General features: G+C 40.9%; 1 protein-coding gene and 1 long non-coding RNA gene across 2 annotated transcripts in view; one reads left to right on the plus strand and one right to left on the minus strand.

Annotated features, from left to right (window-relative positions):
• The window catches only part of LOC144054774 (uncharacterized), an 82,556-nt gene that overhangs the window by 57,881 nt on the left and 1,584 nt on the right, over nucleotides 1-23,091 (minus strand). The window contains exons 4-10 of the mRNA XM_077570052.1: nucleotides 22,706-22,747; nucleotides 15,725-15,782; nucleotides 15,397-15,619; nucleotides 11,546-11,599; nucleotides 9,439-9,500; nucleotides 1,895-2,041; nucleotides 1,721-1,784 (exon numbers count right to left, since the gene is read on the minus strand). The gene's annotated coding sequence lies outside the window, so the exon portion shown is untranslated. The remainder of the gene's footprint in view (nucleotides 1-1,720; nucleotides 1,785-1,894; nucleotides 2,042-9,438; nucleotides 9,501-11,545; nucleotides 11,600-15,396; nucleotides 15,620-15,724; nucleotides 15,783-22,705; nucleotides 22,748-23,091) is intronic.
• Nucleotides 17,219-18,840, plus strand: LOC144055491 (uncharacterized). Its single transcript, XR_013294891.1, has 3 exons — nucleotides 17,219-17,545; nucleotides 17,956-18,060; nucleotides 18,229-18,840. It is a non-coding gene; the product is annotated as an uncharacterized LOC144055491 (long non-coding RNA).

A 23,091-nucleotide genomic window follows, 5' to 3' on the forward strand; every position in this document is an offset into this window, starting at 1 on the left:
TTTTTAATTTAAAAAGTCTGTCCAATAAAAATATTTTATTTCTGTCCTGGAAATACAACCCAAAAAGTTTTTTCACATTTGGGACCTAAAAGATTCAAATTTTAATCTCCCAATTTTGTAAATATTGGGTTTTTTCGCAAAACACAATACCCCCAAAAAGTATTTTCCCCACCTTTTGGATTTAAAGTAAAACATCTGCAAAAGCTGCATATGCATGCTTTTCAAAGGACGCGGACGTCATGTACTAACAAATGAAGCATTGTCGCCAAATAAATACAAATGCTCCCATTGCAAGTGGATGTGTGAGAACAGATGGTTGATTGGGAGAGCACCGCGAGAGCAAGTCGGCCTTCAAAAGAGGGAAGATCACCAAACTAAATAATTGCCTCCAAAATTGTTTTCCAATTAGCCTCATGAATCAAACCTCTGCCCTTACGTGTGTGTGCGTGCGCGTGCGTGTGCGTGTGCGTGTGCGTGTGTGTAGGCGTGGTGTCGCTTTGTTAAGGCCTGAATGAGTCCTTGATGGCCGCAGCAGCTTGGGTCTTGGGGGTCTTGGGTAGGAGGTGGGGAGGGGGTAGGAGTGGGGGGTAAGTTGATAATTGCAGGGGAACTTGGACTCAGTCTGCCCATTCCACTCCTCCCACCAATTCACACACACTGTACACACACACACATGCATACACACACGAGCTTTGAGAGGAGGTCGCTTTGATTAGGCCACTTAAACAAAGTGTACCAGCCCACCTCCCATAATTCCCATCTCTTTGTCTGTCTCCGGCGGTCCGCTTTCCCTTTCTGACACTGCATGTGTGTGTGTGAGAGTGTATAGTGTGTGTGTGTGAGCAGTGGGCGGGGTTACGTTCTAGCCTCAGCTGCTGTTGTGTGCGAGGGTGAATTACACGCCGTAGTGGAGTGTTGACAGGAGCAGCTGGACATCAGTGGGCCATAGAGTGTGCGTGAGTGTCCGTGTGTGACCGTGCGTTGGTGTGTGTGTGTGCGTGAGGTGCCCCCTTCTGGTGCAAAACCAGACTGCAAATGCTAGCAGGATCTGAACCTTATACGCATGTAATTTATTTTCTGTCAAATAAAATTTTAACAAATGTTGCCATGTAAACCTAATATGGCCATTTTGGATGTTTTTTTTTTTGTCCAATCAAATTTCAGCATCTCAGTGTTACCAAGTGAACCTAATGCGCTATGTTAGATTTTTTTTCTGTCCAATTAAATTTCAGCATCTCACTGTTGCCATGTGAACCTAATATTCCCATGTTATTTTTTTTCTGTCCAATCAAATTTCAGAATCTCACTGTTTCCATGTGAACCTAATATGCCCACATTAGATTTTTTTTCCCTGTCCAAACAAATTCCAGAATCTCACTGTTGCCATGTGAGCCTAATATGCCCAGGTTAGATTTTTTTCTGTCCAATCAAAATTCAGAGTTGCACTGTTGCCATGTGAACCTAATACACTCATGTAAGATTTACCCCCCCAAACCCCAACCTCAAAGTCTGATTATTTTGTATTGATGGTTTAAATCATTGTGATGTGATGATATAGGATTGAGTTTAAGTTCCTACTGAAGGCCCAGGTACCAAATGCAAGGGCTATTTGTGAAGGGCAGAGGAAACTAGGAATGGACACAAGGAGGGGAGGAAGTAGAAGAAGCGTAAATGGAGTCGTGATGATGACGGCACAAGGTCACAGACTCAAATTTGTTACCTCCATCTTCCACTCAGCCGCCGTGATGGGTCGCCTGAAGGCAATGACGATTTCCTCCACTGGACTGAATAAAGTTAAAACACATTGTACACTTACTTGAACATACATAAAAAGCTTTAAGTATAAAATGTATAAAAAAATAATGTATGTTGTGTCTGTGGGTTAACTATGTACCTTTAAGAGGGCGGGGCCTGGTGGGCTGGCGCCTGGCGTCGCCACCTTTGACTTTGTTACCTCCTCCTGGCCTCCTTCCCCGCGATTCCCTTCCTTTCCTCTTCTTTCTTGGCACCGGGATTCTTAAAACTCATTTGTGTGTCTGACCTACGAGAGAGTGAAAGCGTGCCAAAAGTGAGGCCTCATAAAGACATCGCCATCCTCACGGCTGAGTGCGGTCGGAGGAGGAAGAACAGCGTGATGATGCGTGCAGCAGAGTATGAAACAAAAAACGTCATCCAGGATGTTAATCACATGGTTTCTACCTTTGACCCTTCGCTGCCCTCCTCCTTTCGTCTTAAAATCCTCGTACTCCATCAACAGCAAACTTCACGTGAACATATTTAAGTAGTGGCCAACGAGAGCGCCAGTAATAAATCTGACGGCAGCTCGTCCCGCAAACACGTGAGTTATACGTCCCGATTCTCTGGTGCGACTTAACCTTCCGCGTCGTCCTTCATAAATATCTTTTGTGATGTCACCGGCCTGTCATTGGGGTTTGGAACCAGTGCAAAAACATATGAGGAAAGATGACGGTTTTGGGTTTTTGTGAAGCTACTTCAACATCTGTCAAAACAGAAGCTTCAATTTGCTGTAGTTAGCTTTTTTTTCCAACATGACCGCTCTAAGGGATGGATTCAGACTGCATGGCTCAAGTGACGATATTCAAAATTTTTGCTCTCAAGTGCCACAATTGGGATTTTTTGGGGGAGTCCAGTGTAGTGCGGAACGATGTGTGACTAGAGGTGTCGGAAAAGTCACGAAAAATAGAGGTGGTCGCTAAATTGGCAACACTAAGTAGTACTCGGGATTTACATGGGAGGAAAAAAAACACCAAAATGAAATAATTTGAAGCACAAGGTGACAAGTGGATATGAAGTGTGCTTTTATCCTTTGTGTGTGAGACAAGTTATTAAGAGACTTGGAACGGTTTTAAATTGTAAGGAAAAGCACGTCTTCTGTACAGGGGGTTTCAAGTGAAGACCATTTCATACAGTTTTGTTTTTTTTTTTTAACTGATGGAAGGTTTCCATACCCCAAATTAAAAGAAATTGTATATCATTCTGACCTGGGTAAATTTAATTTAATTTGTCATGATTACATTTGACATATTTTATTCATTCACATTTCAGAACATATATACTATATTTGAATTAAGGCTGTCAGTTTAACGCGTTAATTTGATTAGTTAATTACGCTGCAAATTAGTGTGTTAAAAAAAAATAACGCAACTGATCGTGAGAAATTTGGCCCGATCAGGGACCCATAGGCTGCAGTTCAACTGCGCCACTACGAGCGGAGTGAACAGAAGACATGGACGCAAGTGCAGCACAAGAGGGCGAGGCAAACTCATTTGGACCTGGCTCTGTCATTTTCACGTTTGTATTCATTTTAATGTACATCTTTCACGTCACCGTTTCTGAGATGAAGCTGACTAACGAATCACGACAAGTGATCGCTGGACCGCTCGGGATTTTCAGACAGCAAGTCCGAATAAGACCAGCTCCACCCCCCAGCTATGAGGAGCCGTACCCGCTCCACTGGAAGTTGCGACGCGGTTCGAGGTACAGTAAAAGCTTATACAGGGATGTGATTTGACCAAAGTGAAATTATCTGCCGGGGGTCTGGGGGCCGCTAGCACCCAGCTAGGTCCAGGGCAGCGCCCTGGTGGGGGGACAAGGGGGGCGTAGCCCCCCGGAGCTCATGGGTTTTCCGTGTTTTTAAGTACTTTCAATGCACTCACATGACAAAGAAATAGACAAAACAACAGCATAAATTTTCAATGTATATTGAACTATCCCATATAAAATGGCAGTTTTAGTCAACTCAAAATCAGTCACATTCAAAAACATTGGACTGCCTTTGCTTTTAAAAACTATCACTGAGAATATCATCATATCTAACTAATGTGATTACTAAGTTAACACATAAATAATGTTGAAGAGTTCAAATTTCATGAACAAATAATTGTATCATGACCAAAAGTAACTCATATTAGAGCATACCACAAATGTCTTTGTTATAGCAGAAGATGTTATCTGTCGGAGTCATGTGCATACACAATGAACTACTAAAAAAAAATAAAAATAAAATAAAAATAAATAAAAAAATCGGAATTTTTTTTGGGGGGGGGGGGGGATAAAAAAAAGCGGAATTCCGCGAATTAGCGGAAAAATCACATCCCTGCTTATAGTAAAGAGTTCGATGCTAGATGTGATGGAGTCATGACGTTTTTGGCAGTACACGCCTGATAATCGAAATCAATAAAGCTACACCACCCGTGTGCTTCGTAAAAGCAAGAGAGGGGCTTTATTAGCGCCTCAAAACATCAAGCAATAACCATATTAGGCTAATAAATCGACATTACCCATGATTCCCATGCTCAGAAGCAGGAAGTAGTTGTAGATCCGGTAAGACAGAAATGGAGACGCCACTAGCACGCGCAGTTAGCATATGGCATGAGCTTATAGATCGGATCGGATTTGTTCTAATAAAAAAAAAAAGTCAGATACGGATGGCCTGTATCGGGCTCGATGCCGATGCAGTGGATCGGATCGGACCATCCCTAATATATATATATATATATATACACATGTACTGTACAGTGGACTGTTACTTCTCGCAGGAGATAGGAAGCAACGTTTACGTTTTATAATTATGTGTATGCATTTATACTGTAAAATAATAATAGTAATCTACATTTAATCGAGACTGATATACCGAAGCTAATATAGACTACTATCTTGATTGTATGCCGCAACCAGTTTTTCAAAGCCGAAATCAATGATGCTTGTAAACAAAGTGGCCATTGTCCCCTCTCATTGTGGATATGAACTATCCAATAGCAGCAGCATATGATTTGGCAGGTGGGAGGCGACAGAGAGGTGTTGAGGGGATTGTGGGTTGAGTTGCGGGGGGGGGGGGGGGGTCTTTCAGCGAGGGACAGGGCGCATATACATCACTTCATCTTTAATTAGCTGTCATCAGCTTCTCTCCACAGAGGAAGCAGCCTCTGATAATTAACCATCAAACTCTCTCTCGCCCCGTGTGGCAGAAATGAAAGAGAAGATAAGGACGCGTTTGGCTAAAGCGTCATAATAATCAAATGCGACCGGATTAAAGGCAGTGAGGGATCTGGTAGATTAAATAAATGTTCTTCGGCGAGAACTAACAGAAAGAGTTGCCGCGCATGTAGCCAGTGGTTTCCAAGGTAACCTACATCTTGCCCTCGACATGGTTCTAGCTTGTTTGGTGTGAAAAGCGCCTCGTTGTTATTAGCGTACCCGGCGAGGATTTAAGTGCCCTCTGCACTGCCTGATTCTTTTTTTCTCCTCTACGACGAAGAAGGAAAAACATGCAAACGGGTCTGTAGACAAGAGCAGCTAATTAGAGAGAACACAGTGTAAGTGGACATATGTGCACCGAGGGACGCGTCGGCCAACACTCGACGGGACGGCGCCGTGGGGGTGCGGGCCGGCGGGCCGCTACGGAGGCATGTTGTGGTTTGAGCGCCGCACGCCGCTGGCAGCGCGCGGAGCGGCGAGGAGGGGAGGAGGCCGTCGGGCCCGCCGCAACCTGTCCTCTCCGTGGTGTTTGTGTAGTAAGCTGCTCTCGAGTGCTTTAATTGGATTACGCTTAATGAGGAAACAAGCACATGAGAGCAGCAGCACAATGGAAAGCCAATGTCACAAAGCGTTCTTTTTTTTAACACTACAGTGGACTTCCCTGCTTATTTTGGGGTTTACTATTGTCACATTCAACCACTTGTGCAACCTAGCTTAGCACTTTTCTTTTCTTTTTTAAACTCACTTATATGCAATTTGGTGCACTTTCTGAAACGCCCTAAGATGCGAAAGCCTTGTGTAAATAGGAAAGTCATAAAGTAATTATTGTCAAGGAAGTGCGTTGAAGTGATTTATCTCGACTGAGGGACAAGGTCTGCATGTCAAGTTGCAGAGCGTTTTTTTTTTCAAAATCAAATCATCTGTAAGTTGTTGATTTTTCAGTGTAATATTGTACAGCTGTTTGTAGTGTAATTGGTTTTGCAACACAAAAGGGACTTTGACATTCCTCCCGTTATCCCTCCGATACTGTCAGAAGCCAGCAAATTTGCAGTTCTATTTCAACCCTCCAGCAAGCTGTGGGGAAGAAGCTAATTTAGATGCCTGTGTGAAAGGAGATTTGGTTTCAAGCAGGCTTTTCTTAGAGCATCTTCATTTTCCTTTTTTGGGGCAGACCACATGGTGCCATGCTGGGCTTTCCGGCAGAGAGCATTTTCTTTTACAGTCCCAGCACACTTCACTATTTGGTGAATGAAAGTAGACTAGATCTTAGACCAGGTAAAAGCAGGTCTAAGTTGTGGTGTAACTAAATTTTGGTGAATTTGATCCAGGCGCAGGCAGACAGATTATGCGCTCCGCCGATATGTGGTGGATGCCATCCTTTTACTTTCTTTAAGAAGACAACAGCGTCCATCCAACCATATTATTGCAGAAATCAATTAAATTCAAATCAAATTGAATGCATTATTATTATCTCCACATAGTCCGTTATGCTTCTGCCAAGTAAACTGCGCTCTTCTCTTGCGCTGAATTCAAAGGGAATGAAAGGAGCCACTTCGAGTGGCCGGGAATCAAGTCGACTGTGTTCACTCTCACAACGGCGCAAAGCAAAATTCTACCTGTCCGCGTCAATAAAAAATACCAAATGAAAGAAAATTTCACCCATGTACACGGTTAGACCCCGTTTTGCGCTAGACTTGTGCTGGACACAAAAATAGAAGCCATGTCTATTTGACTGGAAGCAACTATTTGAAGAACAACGCTAAATGCTGTTCAAATGTATTCAAAACCTACTTTTGGATCCGGACAAGAAGTCGGAGAGCATAGACTGCTTCTTTGCTAACTACTTGTCCGGTATACATATCACATTTTTACAGGTCTAACAGCTAAACATTGTCCATTTTTGACTAGATTGTTATCATGTTAACATACACTAAGTGGTTGCTTTTAAGTCTGTAATGAATCTTCAATTACTGCCTTTACGATGAAGAAAGGAGGTTAAAAAAATCAATCTCCTGGGAGAAAGTGAGAGCAAAAATAAACAAATAGATTTTTAGCCAAATAGAGAACCTTTTGAAATGACAGCTGTGAAAATATTATTAGAACATCCATCGCTGCTGACGACACAGATGCTCAAACCATCTCCGTCTGTCGCTGCAGCGGGAGAGGAGAGCAGAGGAGGAGGAAGAGATAGAAAGAGGAGGATGAGGAGAGGTGAAGACCAGAAAGTAAGATCTTAAATGATAAAAGAGGTCAAGAAAATATTTAGATTTCCTTTTGTCATTCAAAATTTGCGGTCCAGGAAGAGGATACGCTCGTCATGTCACTTCAGTGATCAATGGCGAATATGGATGCACACATTCGATCAAATATTTTGCCCTAACAAATCAACATAGAAGTGATTTTTTCAGCTTTTCCCAGCTAAAGTAATTAATTACTCACAATCAAGCCGTGTTAATTTGACCAGTGTCCCTTTAATTGTTCAATTATTTTCATAACATACATAAAAAGAGTGCTATTCTTCCTCATTAAATAAAAAAAAAAAAAAAAAAACATTAAAAAAAATATTTGCAGGATGCTGGATCAGATGAATTGCATTTCCATTCATTTCAATTGGACATGGGAGACAAAAAAAATCGAACTTATATAACAAGGCACCAATGTAGAAAGAATGACAAAATGGAGGGCAAAAAAAATGTTTGGGAAAGAGATAGAGGAGATGAAAAAGGGATGTAGTCAAGGACAGGAGGAAGTACAGAAAAGGAGTAAAGTAGTGAGAGAAGGAGAGAAGTAGAAAAATGTTGATGGCTCAGTTCAGTTTAGTCCAGTTTTGTAAAAAAAAAAAAAAAAAAAATCGATGGAGCAAAATGGGAGCCAAATCATTTCATCACCTCCTCTGTCCTAATTGCAGCCATATGCAATTTTAAAGGCCTCTCTTCCTTTCTAATGGCTCCCTAGAGGAAGCCAGGCTTAATTGCTGCAGCTGGCCACGAGTCTCGTCTTTTTCTCTCATCCTTTGCTCCTCTTCCTCTTCTTCTCCTTCTCCTCCTCCTCCTCCCCCCTGTGGGAGTCACTGTCCAATTGACAAGCTGACATGTGGAAAATACAAGAAACTCTACAAGCTCTTAGACTCAATAGAATTCTTATAGAGAAGGGCTATCGTTCTAAAATTGAGGTCAGGAGGTTTTGTTTAGTTTTAAAAGGGACTTATGATGGAAAATTTAGTTTTGTGGAGTCTCTGAGGGGATGTTCTGTTCTAAGTTACCGACCCATGTAATTTACATGATACTTAAATTAGGATAGCACTCTTGTAGTCTTTGCATAGTAGCTAACGGTTTAGCCAGTTAATTAATTTGCTCCCAAAAACCTAAATTTTAAATATTGCCATGATTCCAAAAACGTATTTATACGTTTTTTATTATGTATTTTTATGCTAGAGCACACAGAAGCTTTGATGCAGCCTCTGACCTGAAAAAGTCGTTTAAAGCAATGGTAGTTATTACAAAAAGCGGCCAGCAGGTGGCACCAGAGTATAAGAGATCAACCAGGGCCATGTTGCAGAAGGGCTCTTTTCCCCTGTGTTTTAAACAGATTTTTGAATAATGATGAAACTTGGCTACATTCTAATGCTAATTGCTGCTAAACGGAAACAGATACAAATATACTTTTTTTTTCCTGATGAAAAAAGAGACTTTTTGGTAGGTTCCATGTTTTTATAGCAATAGAACACAATACTCTGTGGGCTTTGCAAAATCAGTCAAAATCCAGTAAACCAGCCGGGAGCGAAGGGGGTTGCTTCAGTGAAAATGGCTGTGAGTGAATGAGTTAACAACCAGCCAACTCCACATTCTCATTCATCGAAGTTCACGCCATTCGTCAGGCCAGACCCGCCTTTTAAAAGCATGCACACATTCACCGTCACAGATACTAATGTGTCGAACGTGAACCCAAATGGACAAATAAATTTAATATTTGGCCGCTACTTGGTAAATAATAGTTATTCTCCTCAGCAAAAAAAGAAGCAGCAAGCATAGGTGAGCAAAAGTCACACATTGCGAGTTGGCAAAGGTGGACGTCCAAACAAGTACGACAAAAAGGATGAAGCAGCACGAGTGGGACGACACAGATGGACAGACGGCGAGCAGGAAGTGGAGGACTGAACCCGATCTTGGCTGTGAGGGGCACCTGCTTCGCGGCGGGACCTCCTCTCCCCGTCATGTCGTAATCAAATTTACCACAGGGGCGGACTGTCCCTGAACCCCCCACTAAACTCATTCTAACAAGAGTCCCACTGAGTGTTACATTCAAATAATCCTCACCTGCAGCCATACTCACAGTAAGGGACATTAGCGAAGGTGTGCTAACTCCTCACACACATTCATGTGCACACTTACACTGACACGGCTTCACCTCTCACATAAATGTCAATAAAACAATATTTACTATGAGCGTCCATCGACTCCATCCTATCTGCAATTCACGTTCCCTCTCACTCCTCCAACTGCCTGTTAGAAGAGAGAGAGAGAGTGTACGAGAGAGGTGTCACTTTCAGTGAAACAGCTTAATTCCGATGTCAATGAATTAATTAGATGTGTTAATGAGCTAGCGACAGCTCACCCAAATTAAATTAATACCGTAATGGCCTCAGACAGCGAGAATTAGCTCACCCATTTCAGTAAACGCTTTCTGGAGTGCGTCTGCGCACACACACACACACACACACACGCTCAAACAACAGCCATCCCCGCGAGCAAATCAGCATCCAGATGTAATTAAGTGACTAATTAGAGAAGCACTCACTGGCTCGTCCTCCCCTATGCTGGATCGTTCCTACGAGCACCATGCAAGTTAATTTTTTGATGGAAACTAATAATGTAATATAATAACAAAATTCTAGCGCTGTGATTGGCTGGCAAACTGTCCAAAGTGAGCTGGGATAGGCCCCAACACACCCGTGACCCTAGTGAGGACGATAAAGAAAATGGGTGGATGGACAATTCTGACCAAAAGTCAAACATCTTGGAAATACAAACATAAAATATGAGCAGAAATTTGGTCCAAAAGTCAAACAAAAATTTCGCGATGAATTTGGTCCAAAAGTTGAATTGGGCATTCTGATGCAGAATTTCACCTGAAATATGGTCCAAAAGTTAAACATCTTGTAATTCCAGAATAAAATATTAAGAGAAAAAAAATTGTCCAACATCTTTTAATACAACCTAGAATTTCATCAGAAATGTAGTCTCAAAGTCAAACAACATGAAATTACGTGTGAAATAAATATAAAAAAAAACAACAACTTGAAATTACAACACAGAAATTTGATTTAAAAAAAGAAAAAAGAAACAAATTTAATTTTACCATGAAATATGGATTTAAAAAATTGGTCCAATAGTCAAACAACTTGTCTAAGAGTCAACTCACAATTATGACCAAAAGTCCAAAATGCTGGAATTATGACATATTACCAGAAATTTAGTAGTCAAACAACTTGGCACTCAGAAATATGGTCCAAATGTTAAAGACCTTGAAATTCAAACATAAAATATTAACAGAAAGTCTAACGTCCTAGAAATGTGGTATGTGGTCCCAAAGTCAAGCCACAAGGAATTATGACCCCAAAAAATTGACATTGCTATGTAGAATAAATTTGGTTATAATAAAAAAAATTGATAAATAAATAACCTGAAATAAATAAATAAATAATCAAACAATTTGTAATATCATAAAATATGAAAAGAAAAGTCAAACAACTGATGGTCTAAAAGTCAACCTCACAACTATGACCAAAAGTCCCAAACCTTATAATTACCATATATAACAGAAATTTGCTCCGAAAGTCAAACACCTGGAATTTCTGACCTAGAATTTGACCAGAATGTAGTCCAAAAGTCAAACAACTCAAGTCAAACAAACTAATTGTTTTCAAATCAATCGATGCTATGTGTTAGCCCGTTTATGGCGTTTCAAATTATGCTACAGCATTAAGCTAGTAAACATTCCCAATGCTAAGTTACTGTACAGTATGAGATTGTTTTAAATAGACTACGTAATTCTTTTTTTTCAAGTTGCCAAACTGATGCTTGTTGTGGAGTGAGGCGAGTTGGGACTAATTTTTTTGCTTGCAAGTAAAAGGAAAAAAAAGGATGGATGACACATCTGGCGATTAATTGTATCAATTTGAGAGGGGGGGGGGGGGGGGCTATTATTTGAGAAATGAATGTGCTGTTCAAGTTTCAATATTGTACCTAGTCGTCTTGTTTCCTTCACTAGTGACAAGCTGTGGCTGGCTCCTTACGCTATTTGTGTGTGTGTGCGTGCGCACTTGTGAGAGAGCGTGGACTCCGCAGGGACGGGGCTTCTCACACAAACACCATCTGTCAACAACAGGCTCACCTGCTAGCAAACATTTAGCTCAGGATCCGTCTCACCTGCTCTGCGTCTCTCTCTCTCGCGCGCACACACACACACACACACGAGTACACAGAATTCAGCAAAGTCAAAGCAGAGGATAAAGTAATTTCCCACTTAGTCAACTTGACAATGTCACCTGCTTTGCAGCCTTGCAGATCTCCGAAGGATTCTTGCGAAGTGTTTGCATGCCCTATGGAAAGAAAAAACGACTTTTAAAAACACACACAAGCACGCAGAAAAGAAACAAAACAGTTGACACCTTGCGGAAACATGAAAATTACCGAGCGGGAGAACCGGGAGGGGGCGAGAAAAGAGGGAGATGGAGACTATTACCCAAGATGTGTGACTAAATTAACTTCTCATCATCACTAATTAGCCTCTTGTTCCTTTCTTCCCTCCAGGTGATACCATGAGCTACATGTGTGTGCGTGTGTACACGTGCATGTGTGAGCATGTGTGTGGGTGAGAAAGCGCACTACAACATCTTAACTACTATTTTCTGTTTATAAAACTCACAAACACTAACTATAATTGTAGCAAAAATGTCATTTTCATCTTTGTCAATTAATATCATACATGAGTTTTCAGTTTAAAACTATTTATTTTGATGATAATGTGTGGCCGTACAGAAGAAGAGAACTATTGGGAATTGTAGTTTACTTTACTTCACTTAGTGCTTAGACTTATTAACTCCTTTGCTCCCAAAAACGTATAAACACGTTCTATTGTAAATATTGCCATGGTCCCAAAAACGTATTTATACGTTTCTTTTGCGGCTTGTTATGCGCAGGGGTGGCCAAGTTCGGTCCTCGAGAGCCACTGTCCAGCCTGTTTTCCATGTCTCCCTTCTTCAGCCCAGCTGAATCTAATGATCAGCTCATCAAGACGCTTTGCAGAAGCAGGATAACGATCCGATCATGAATCAGGTGTGATAGTGGAGAGAAACATGGAAAACAGGCTGGATAGTGGCTCTCGAGGACCGAACTTGGCCACCCCTGTAGCTAGAGCATACAGAAGGCTTTGATGCAGCCTGTGACTTTGCTTAAAGCAATGGTAGTTATTACAAAAAACGGCCAGCATGTGGCAACAGAGTATAAGAGATCAACCAGGGCCATGTTACAAAAAGCTCTTTCCCCCAGTGTGTGAATAATGAGGAATCTTAGCTATATTATAATGCTAATTGCTTAAAAACGGAAACAGATACAAAAATATTTTTTTCCCCGATTAAAAAAAGAGACTCCTATTTTTCTTTTGGTAGGTTCCATGTTTTTATAGCAATAGAACACAATATTCTGTGGGTCAAAATCCAGTAACTCAACTGTCTGTCAAAGTGTTGTCAAAGTGTTGTCAAACTCCGCCTTTTTCTCTCGTTCTGTGTGAGCTGTGCAACGTTATGTCACCTCAAGATTAAAAGTCTGGATGATTTTTTTTAAACAATAACTGGGTTAGATACATTTGAGTGATGCTATTTTGTTAAAAATGTAAAGGTATAAAGTAATTGGAGAATGACAAAATTAGCCACAAAGGTAAGTGTGCAGATTTTTTTCAGCACGGCTCAGTCAGCTCAGTTGATTGACTCCAACTCTCATGGCTCCAAGACGTTTGAAAAAGAGTTTGGGAAGATACAAGTTGTTTGTTTTTATTAAAGTCTTGTTCGCTATAGACAGCTAGCGCCTGGCGACATATCCACTATTTTCCTCAATGACGGCATAATAAATTAGCAATTTTTTGTGATGATTTGGGGTTGTTGGCATTGATGTATGATCCAGTTTTTGGTAACTCAAGCAAGATGGCATTTGTTTTATTTCCTAATTGTGATGTGAGGATTCCGCCTGACAGCAACAACATGCTGGTTAAATTCCAAATTGTCCAAGACAAGAAGGTCCCCTGTAAAAGTTTTAATCATCCTTATTGTGTCAAAAACACAATCTTAAATTACTTCTCACGTTAGCTTCAACTATTTTTTTCCCAATTGCCAAGCGTGTAGCATAATCAGATTATTCAAATAGATGTTAATTAGCGCCGATTTCCCTCTAAAAGCTGCTATTATGAAAAGGATAAAACAAAAAAAGTAGTCATGAAATTCCACAAAAGAAGCGAGGCTCACTCTTATTTGTTGTTGTTTGTGTCGTTTTTCTTATCCTTTTGTCTTCCGTCGGTGTTTGTGTGACTGATATATAATTTGAGCGGGAACAATGGCAATCGGTGAATAAACTGATATAATGCATATTCATGGTTCTTCAGATCCAACAAAGGTAGCTTTGCCTGCGTCTTATCCCCTCCGTTCCCAATCCTTCTTCCTTAATTATCCACCCCCCCTTTAAATCTTTGTCCCATGCGGCATCTCCCAAACAAGGCGACGTTGTTTTCCGCTAATCTGGGTTTTTTTTCCCCCCACTTTCGACGCGAACTGCCGTTTACCTGAGGTAAGCACACGCGAGATGAGAATAAACAGGGCCCTTATAGCGCAACGCGAGTGTCGTCGTCACCTGGAACAATTCTAATTACAATAACATTGTCTGCTAATCCTTCTAAACGGGAGCGAGGCGCTAAATCAGTTTGATGACGCTCCGCTTAGCTGCGTATCGCTGGTTCGCGCGGTAATCCTCGATACCAAAACACTAATCTCTCCCCCGTGTCTGCCGTCCGCCCGGCTCGGACGCGGGAAATGCAAAGTTGCAGAAGAGATGCAAAGTTCTGCTCTTTTTACAAGCAGCTCACGCAGAATTACATGCTAGCATCCGTGACCGTGTTTGGGCGTTCACGGTAAATTACGCGTTCCGTCGCTTCTTGCTTGTGAAACATTCAAATCTCGTGTTGAACAAAAGGATTGACAGAGGCCAGCTCGTCTTGAGGCGCCAGGTTGAGAAATGCTTTGAACTTTTTCAATGCATATTTATGGAGACAAAGTGACAACTGTGTGACAGTGGTCCTCAAACTTTTTACGCCAAGTATTCTTAAAAAATATATATATTGTTTGAACATTAAATATCTAAACTAAATATACAGTGGACCCCCACATTCTGTTTGGCATCCACAGATTAACCTATTCACAGATTTTTGTTAGCATCGTTTGTTTATGACATTACACAAAACAAATCAGTTAACATAAAATTGTTAAGTCACTTTACGAGCTATTTGCTAATCAAAGTACTGGTCCAGTGCATGAGAGTAGACCAAGGATCATATTGCATCAGTCTGTGGACTAATGTTGGTTTAATTACACAGGGATTTAGAAATTAGAACAGCAAAAAAGAAGTGTGACAGTAAAGTATAATTCAGGGTTCCTCAGTTCCTCAGACTGTTTTGACGGGGGCGGCGAAACCCAAATGTTTACAGAAGAAGGATTGCTCCTTATTGTCACTTTCCTAAAATAATGACTTATGTAATTTTCCAGAAAAAAAGCCCGGCACAAAATACTGATTATATTTATTAATAATTTAATTTCTTGAGTAGAATTAAATGATTTGTTTGAATAAGAATGTAGACAAATTTAGCAGAGACGTAAGATATTATTTTAATAGGTTGACAATATTAGCCATCCTTACCATTACCTATAACAATGCAGCTGTAAAGTCCAAAATTACACAAATATTATAATGTAGGCCTAGGGTCTCCTGAACAAACTTTTGACACTAAGAGACACGTTATCTAAGAAGAGACTGACGGCGGAAAGAAAATGTAGCCCTACAGCAAAGTGAAGACTGTTGAGTGTTCTATTACAACAACAGGAGGCAAACATTAGCATTTATTTTTGCTCATTTGTAGACATGTATCTGCTGAACGGTGGGCACTACTGGTATGAGAAATACTACCTGACGGAAAAGCGCAAACCACCATGTTGTGCGATAAGGGGCAAAAGACAATCTGAACATAGCCAAAAATGATGAGTACAATGTATAATGTGATTCAATGGAAGCTAAACGCATGCTAAAGAGAACATTTATAAGTGTCAACTCATCTTGGCAGAATACATGTCAAACTCACCTTTGACAGCTTCATTGATGATAACGCAGATTGCTAGCGAACTTGAGATGTGACGACATCAGGAAGTAAGAGATGTTAGCATAGATGCTAACACAGCCGCAGCTGTAACGGAGCAACTTCAATCAACTCCCTTCAGCTTTGTCCAATCAACTCCCACGTGTGATTTGAAAGTGCCCGCCCTTTTCTCAGAAGCTTCTATTGGCTCTTTTTCTTCTTCCATTTCCTTGAATGGGGGGAGAAGAACGAAAAAGAGTTTATTTAACCAAAGATTACATGCACATCAGATAAGGTGTTTATTTAAGATAAATAAAAAGGAAAAATACTGTACCTTGAGCCCTAAAACATTCTTGCTTGCTTATGGGCAACATTTATGCACATTGCTGGACCTGTAAGAGATACAACCATAAATAGTGTAGTTTGTACCTTAGGAATACAAATGGACTCCTAATGTACCTGAAGAAGTGGATGCTAATGTTTAGCCAACATGCTAAAGAGAACATTTAGCAAAATTAGCTCATCTTGTTGTCAAAAAAACCTACCTACTATGGCAATGTCTACTACACATACTCTGATATCTTAATAGCTTATCGGTGATTGTTTATTTATTTTTAATATATTCAGTATAGTTAAGATGACATCATTAGTTTATTTATTTTTAATATATTCAGTATAGTTAAGATGACATCATTAAGTGAGATATGTTAGCATTTGCTATCCTAGCCGTAGTTTTAACAGGAACAACATATCACTCTGTTAGCTCAGTTTCGACCAACTTCACTTTGCATTCAAATGTGTTTTGAAAGCGCTCACTTCAAACAAACCTCTACCAAACCACCGCTAAAACATACAAAACATAATTTCCAAACCAATTAGCTTGGCCTCAAACAACCAAATAAATACCCCTCTGACACACGATAATAATAATAAAAATAATGAGTTAACCTCATCTCCCGTTTCAAATTATTCAAAGTGGGCGCTCTGATTCGCTGGCTCTCTTCAATTAGCATTGTGTTAATTAAAGAACATCATCATCATAATCATCAGGTTCTCGTCAGTAATTAAACGCCCGAGTGTGATTACTTAACTCAGCGGGGCTCCTGATGATTCATCCGCCCTCTGGTCCTTTTTATGAGTATGTGTATGTGTGTGTATAAAATTTAGCGATGCCAGAGGACAGGAACAGATTCTCCCAGTCACACTGCATATGAAATGCTGCGGTGAACGCTGCATATGCAAATACACACGTATGTGTATGTGTGTGTGTCCGAAGAACGTGAGGGGGACCGGGGGAGGTGTGTTCACTGGCTGATGAGGTGTCTGGAGGAAGTTAATTGCCTATCAAGAGAGCCCTGCCTGTTATTATTTGTGTGCGTGTGTGTCAGAGGCCTTTGCGTGCTCGTCTGGCTAATTAGCAATCACGAGACCGCACTAGTGTGTTTACAGCGGGGAACCTGCGAAAACCAGGACAGGACGAGACATGCTAACAACAATAATGGAGGAGAATGGGAGTGTCATATGAAGTGTCCATGAGCTGTTTAAGTTTAACCTTTAGCTTAAATGCTAGGTTTGTTAGCATTTCATCTTCTAATAGACGCTTCCTGGTAGTTGATAGATATTGTAACATTTTTAATTCTTCATTTTATTTCATTAACCATTGTTACACATTATTAACATTTTAATTCTTTATATTAACCTTGTCGAAATGTTTTGTGTCCTGTGCAGAGCAGATGGTGTTGATTTCGGTATAATCTGACCTTAAACTGGGTCATACTATTTAGTCTAAAACAAAGTTCCTCCTCAGCGCTTTGTGAGAAAACACATTTGGTCCTTGAGAACAGAATCTGTTTTGAACACCCACATCTGACTCTGTTTTCGCCATCGCTCACGGAAAAGTACCAGAGAGTATGTTTTGTCTACAAATGAAAGAGAGGAGGTCTTTTTAACTATAAGAAACCGTTGTGCACGCGGAAGAGCCACATTTGACGCTCTGAATCCCACGATGTTTAAGTGATGATTGGAGGCAGTTATTTGTCCAGAGATTCTCTGTTTTTTATTAAATCTTTTTTGCAAATGTGTATTTTTCTTACATTAAATCTATCTTCATTTTTGGAACACGCAAAGAGGACAAAATTCATTATTCCTCTTCATAGTAGGTCAACTTTCTGTTTCCACAACTGTCGATGTAGTAAGCAGCCTTCAGATCACTATGTATTTGTTCTTGTGTATATTTAAAAAAAAAAATGTATTATGCTATAATGTGTGTTTTCCCAGCAGTGTAGTTTACCTCCAGTGGGCCAAGATGCTAATTAAGACGAATCCATATACATCCGCCCAGCCCCGCCTCTCTTTTCCCCCCGCTTCGCTGTTATGCAAATGAGGGTGTGACCCTTCTGACTGGGCATAATATATAATATTAATAACCGGTGCGGCACATAATCAATGAGCGCGATTAAGACGTGCAAAAACGCAACGACTGATTTCATGTGGGGCCCCACAAGTAAAAACATCTCTGCTGGATGCGCGCTAATTGAATGCATGCACATGTGTGTGTTGAGAAAGTGTGTAGGACGTTCTTCACCTCTCAGCAGAGCACGTAAGAGGGTTTTGATCAAGATGGCAAACAACACACATGCGCGCGCGCACGCACACGGGTACACTCAGCAGGTGAGTATAGCTGAGTTGACACTTTGTCAGCACTGTGTAATTTGACATAATGAATGCAAGCATCGTTACTGCTGTTAATTGGCCAGACTAATTATACTCAGAGGATGTCATTAGAAGGAAACTGATGCCAACTGTGTGTGCGTGTGTGTGTGTGTGTGTGTGTATGAGGTTGGGGCAGAAGGTGGGAGGAAAAAGGAAAGAGGGCACCAGTGGTGACTTGGGTGGGGGGGTGGCAGTGCAGGTGGCGGCGATGGTGGAGGAGCAGGAGAAGGCTGATGGAAGATGCGACTACTTCGAGTAAGGAAAAAACTGCAAAGTCATCTTATTGATGCTACGTTTTTTTTTTCTATTTAATCAATTGCATTCAGCAGCTGCTATTTCTTTCAAGTCGCATCTCACAACTTCGCACGCCGTGGTGGAATATGGGCCGTCAAACGCCGACGCAGAAAAAGACAGGGTTGTCGGGTCGAGCCAATTGTACGTTCGATTACTTTTTTCTTGGCATGAAAACACCCAATACAGTACAAAATTGCTTTTTGTAACATAAAAATTCCTCGTACCGTACAAAATTATTGGGAATGAATAAATAAACATAATTAAGTAAGATTGAAGAAGTTTCAAAAGTTCATTCAAACTTACTTTGTTGGTGCTTTGGGGATCATAATGGCTGTTTTCATTTATCTGTTTGTTTATCTATAATTTATCTATGTTTTTGTATTTGTATTTTATCAGTTTATTGTACAGACCTGTCACTGCTACATTTGTTGTGCAATGTCCCTGTTAAATAAATAAAATGAAATAAAAATAAAATTCATGAGCCATGATGTTAGCGCTTCCTTTTTCACCTCCGTTACGATTAACACCATAGATAAGGGCTTAAAAAAAAACTGTGTACTGTGTCAAAAATAGCATGTTAGAGAGACATGTATACAACTAGCAACTAGCTATTTGCTTACAGCGATGCTAAGCTAATATCCATGCTTTGTATTACCTTTGTCAGGACAGTAACCCCTGCAAACATGGCCGCCATGTATGTACATGCACTGTTCTTGATGGGAAAATCGCCCCTACCAACATGGCTGCCACATTAACACGCTTTTTAGCCTGCTCTAATTTACTCTAAGTCTATTTATATATGACAAGAGAGCAGCGCTACTGTGCTCGATAGTTAAATTATTCAGCACAAACAATTCGCCCTCACATAAGGCTAGTCAATAGCTAGCATACTAGCGTAAACAGCACGCTAGCATACACACGCACACTAAAGCCTGTAATCAAATTCTTGGCTATCGTCTTGCAAATCCACTCATGACAGCCCACTTATATTGAACGCGAGCAGAGCTGCAGCCTTTTAGTTTGGCCTCTCCGAGCAGCATGTAAAAGCTTCATCACGGGCCGCGCTGATGAAATTAGCGCCTATTAGCGCCCCCAACCACCATCCACCGCCCCGACCCTCTCGCTCGCCTGCCTGCCCACTCCCACTTCCTCGCCGCGCTCTCACTTGGAGGAGTGTGCAGATTTAATTTGCCGCCACGACTCAGGAGCCACTTAGCAATATCTCTCTGTGTGCGAGAATTGATTGATTAGGCCTTATCTTGTTATCTGGCTCTGTGGTCGTTTGATAGGCCTGTTTGTTCTCGCACTCCTTCTATCTGTATCCCTTTGCTTTAAGTAATTTCACGCCCGTGTCTCTCTGCTATGTGTGTGTGTGTGTGTCGGCCTCCAGCCTCTCTGTCTACTTTCTTCCTGCAAATGTGGAAATCAGACGCTGATAAGGAGGGATAGTCTTGCAAGATCAGAATTAGGAAATTACACGGTTACGTTGTTGCCGACCACCACCCCCCACTTCCACTTCATCCCCGCGTCAGCCCCTCCTACCACAAGACAATATTGTTTCTAAGAATGTGCTAGAACTGCGTTATCTGGTGGACTTAAGTATTTTGCTTACGTTGTTTCTGTCGTCCCTCGCCTTATCACGGTTCACCAGAATGGCTAACGGTTTAGCCAACTTACATTATCAATAGTCAGGTTTCCATCCAATTGTTTCAAATTTTTTAACAGGGATGTGATTTGACCAAAGTGAAATTATCTGAAAATTTAGCCGGGGGTCTGGGGGCCTCAGGCACTCACATGAAAAAGAAATAGACAAAACAACAGCATAAATTTTCAATGTATATTGAACTATCCCATATAAAATGGCAGTTTTAGTCAACTCAAAATCAGTCACATTCAAAAACATTGGACTGCCTTTGCTTTTAAAAACTATCACTGAGAATATCATCATATCTAACTAATGTGATTACTAAGTTAACACATAAATAATGTTGAAGAGTTCAAATTTCATGAACAAATAATTGTATCATGACCAAATGAAAAGTAACTCATATTAGAGCATACCACAAATGTCTTTGTTATAGCAGAAGATGTTATCTGTCGGAGTCATGTGCATACACAATGAACTACTAAAAAAATAAAAATAAAAATAAAAAAAATAAAATAAATCGGAATTTTTTTTTGGGGGGGGGATAAAAAAAAAGCGGAATTCCGCGAATTAGCGGAAAAATCACATCCCTGTTTTAAGCAAATTTACTGAAAATGCGCAAAACGGACATGCAACTTATACCCGTTTGCATGTTTTGCTTTTGCGAACAGTGAGAGTGGACTCCGCCGCTGTAGGTGGCGGTATACACCATAGAGATGTGATCCACCAGTAATTTAAAAGAAGAAGAAGAAGAAAACCAGGAAGCGACTGCGCCACGCGATGACGTCGTATGAGTTTTCTTTTGTCATTCTTGATAAACCGTAGCGTTTCTTTGCTATTTTCCATCTAAAATAGCATTAATGTTTACTTGTTTAATTGATTCCTAAAAGATTCCTGTTTCGTCACGCCCCCCCCCCCCCCCCACCCCCCAACATACCTTACTTTATCGCCCAACATTGCTTTGGGACTACAAACGTACGTGTGACGTGATATCTGGTCTTGCCATCATCATTATTCGCAAAACCTGTTTTTCATCGTCAAAATTCGCATTTTCCTTTTTTTCAATACGCTTCAAAATCCACCACCTCTAAGTTTAAAAACTTTTTTTTTGCAAATTTTGGGCCCGTTCTCAAATTTCTAGCGTTTCCGTTCAGTTTGATTTTCGCATTTCTTGAAAATTCGAATAAAAAACGGGTTGATGGAAATCCAACTATTCCCTGCCTTTCACTTCACTCAACAGGCGTGGCCCGCGTTTTAAAGGTACACACGCATTCAAGGTCACAGATACTACAGTGTCTTAGTATAGGTAAGCCTTAAAATACAGTGAATAAAATGATAAAATTAAATGGAGCATAATCCCTCAATAAACAAGGGATTACTGAAAACCCCTTAAATGCCTCTTTTAGAAACTAAAATGGGGTATATGCCACGAAGGAGGCGGGACTTCCGGCTTTCACACATCAGCGCTGTTTCCGGTTGCTATTTGTGACGTGTGGGCCGGGTCCCGATGCTTGTTCCGCCGTTGCGTCCCTCGGTTGCGCTTTCCCGTCGATGGGTGCAAGTGTTTAGTGTGTCTGTCTCAGTTTTCCGAAGTATTTCAGAGCGCCCGACGGGCGGCAATGCGCGGTTGGTGGGGGCACGGGGTGAGGGTGCGAGTGTTGGAATGTGACCGGCAGTGGCCAGAAACGGAAGTCTATGGCATCTACCCCATTATGACATCATGAAACTGCTTTCTTGTAAACTTAGAACATTTTTGAAACTTATTTATGTAAATTCAGAAAACAAACAAAAAATGTTCAAGTGTTAATCTAGAATGAAACACATTTTACCCCCAATTGTATGATTCCATCCAATAAATGTGAAAATAAAGAAATTTCATATCTCTCGCCCAAAAATACAAACTAAAATTATGATTTAAAAATGATACCATAAAACAACAATTAGCAAATAAATTGTTATTATTATTATTATTTTTATTATCTCATTTTCGCACCATGAGACGTCTCCGAATGCTTAAATAAAGCCGCCTGACTTTTGGGATTCGCGCTTTTGAATATGCAGAAGAGGTGGAAAGTGGAAAAGCAAACGTACGCACACATTCTGTACGTGAAGAATAAAGATGTTTTTCAGCGTGCACGGTGACAGACGGCAGCGAGCAGGCAACACATGACTCCCAGCAGAGAGCAGCGAGCCCCCCCCCCACATCATTAGCACCTCCCGCCGTGCTCCGCCGGGCCTCAGCCGGCCGGGGACCGCCACGGCGAAGTGGGAGGACGAAGACGGAGGACGCGGAAAATGCTGGAAACACGTGTGTGTGTGTGTGTGCCATTTCCCCCAACTGCTCCCCACTTATTTGCAAATTAGTCAAGAGCAATTAAGCGCGTTTAAAGCCAGCGCGTACACAGGTAAACAAACCGTACTGAATAAACATGGCCGACGGTGCTGCAAGTCCGGCAGAAGCACAGCAAGATTACAAGGAGACAAAAAAAGACAGAAAAGAGAGATGAGGAGAAGCAGGAAGAGGTAATCATCGAGTCCCGGTGGACAGATTGAAGCTGAGTGGATTCTATCGTACAGCATCTCTCATTTGTATGCTAATTTACGCTATTAACACACACAGAGAGCAGGAGCACGAGCTCGGGGCGTGGCTTAATAAATACTCACTGATTGCTGTTTGTTCTAGGGATGATGCTTCGTCTTGTTCTTCTAGACAGAGTAGAAACCATACTCAAATAAAATGTGTTTATAGTTTGCATGAAATAGTCTATTTTATTATATCATCCTACCCAAGAAGCATTATATTTTGTGTGATTCTACTATATTATATTCCATTATAATTCATCCTCGAAAGCAGTTATTGTATGAACTTCAACTAAAACCACATTAAATTTCGTATTAAATCCATAAGTATTATTTTTTTCTATTAAATCCTATTAAAACAATTATCAGTATAATTTATTTGACTAAACTTGCATTATAATCCATAATGTGCCCTGGCAAAATGAGCCACGGTTACCCATCTTTAAGAAATGGTGTTTTGGAATCACCAA

Source organism: Vanacampus margaritifer, chromosome 7 (genome assembly GCF_051991255.1).
Source record: "Vanacampus margaritifer isolate UIUO_Vmar chromosome 7, RoL_Vmar_1.0, whole genome shotgun sequence".
Classification (NCBI taxonomy): Eukaryota; Metazoa; Chordata; class Actinopteri; order Syngnathiformes; family Syngnathidae; genus Vanacampus; species Vanacampus margaritifer.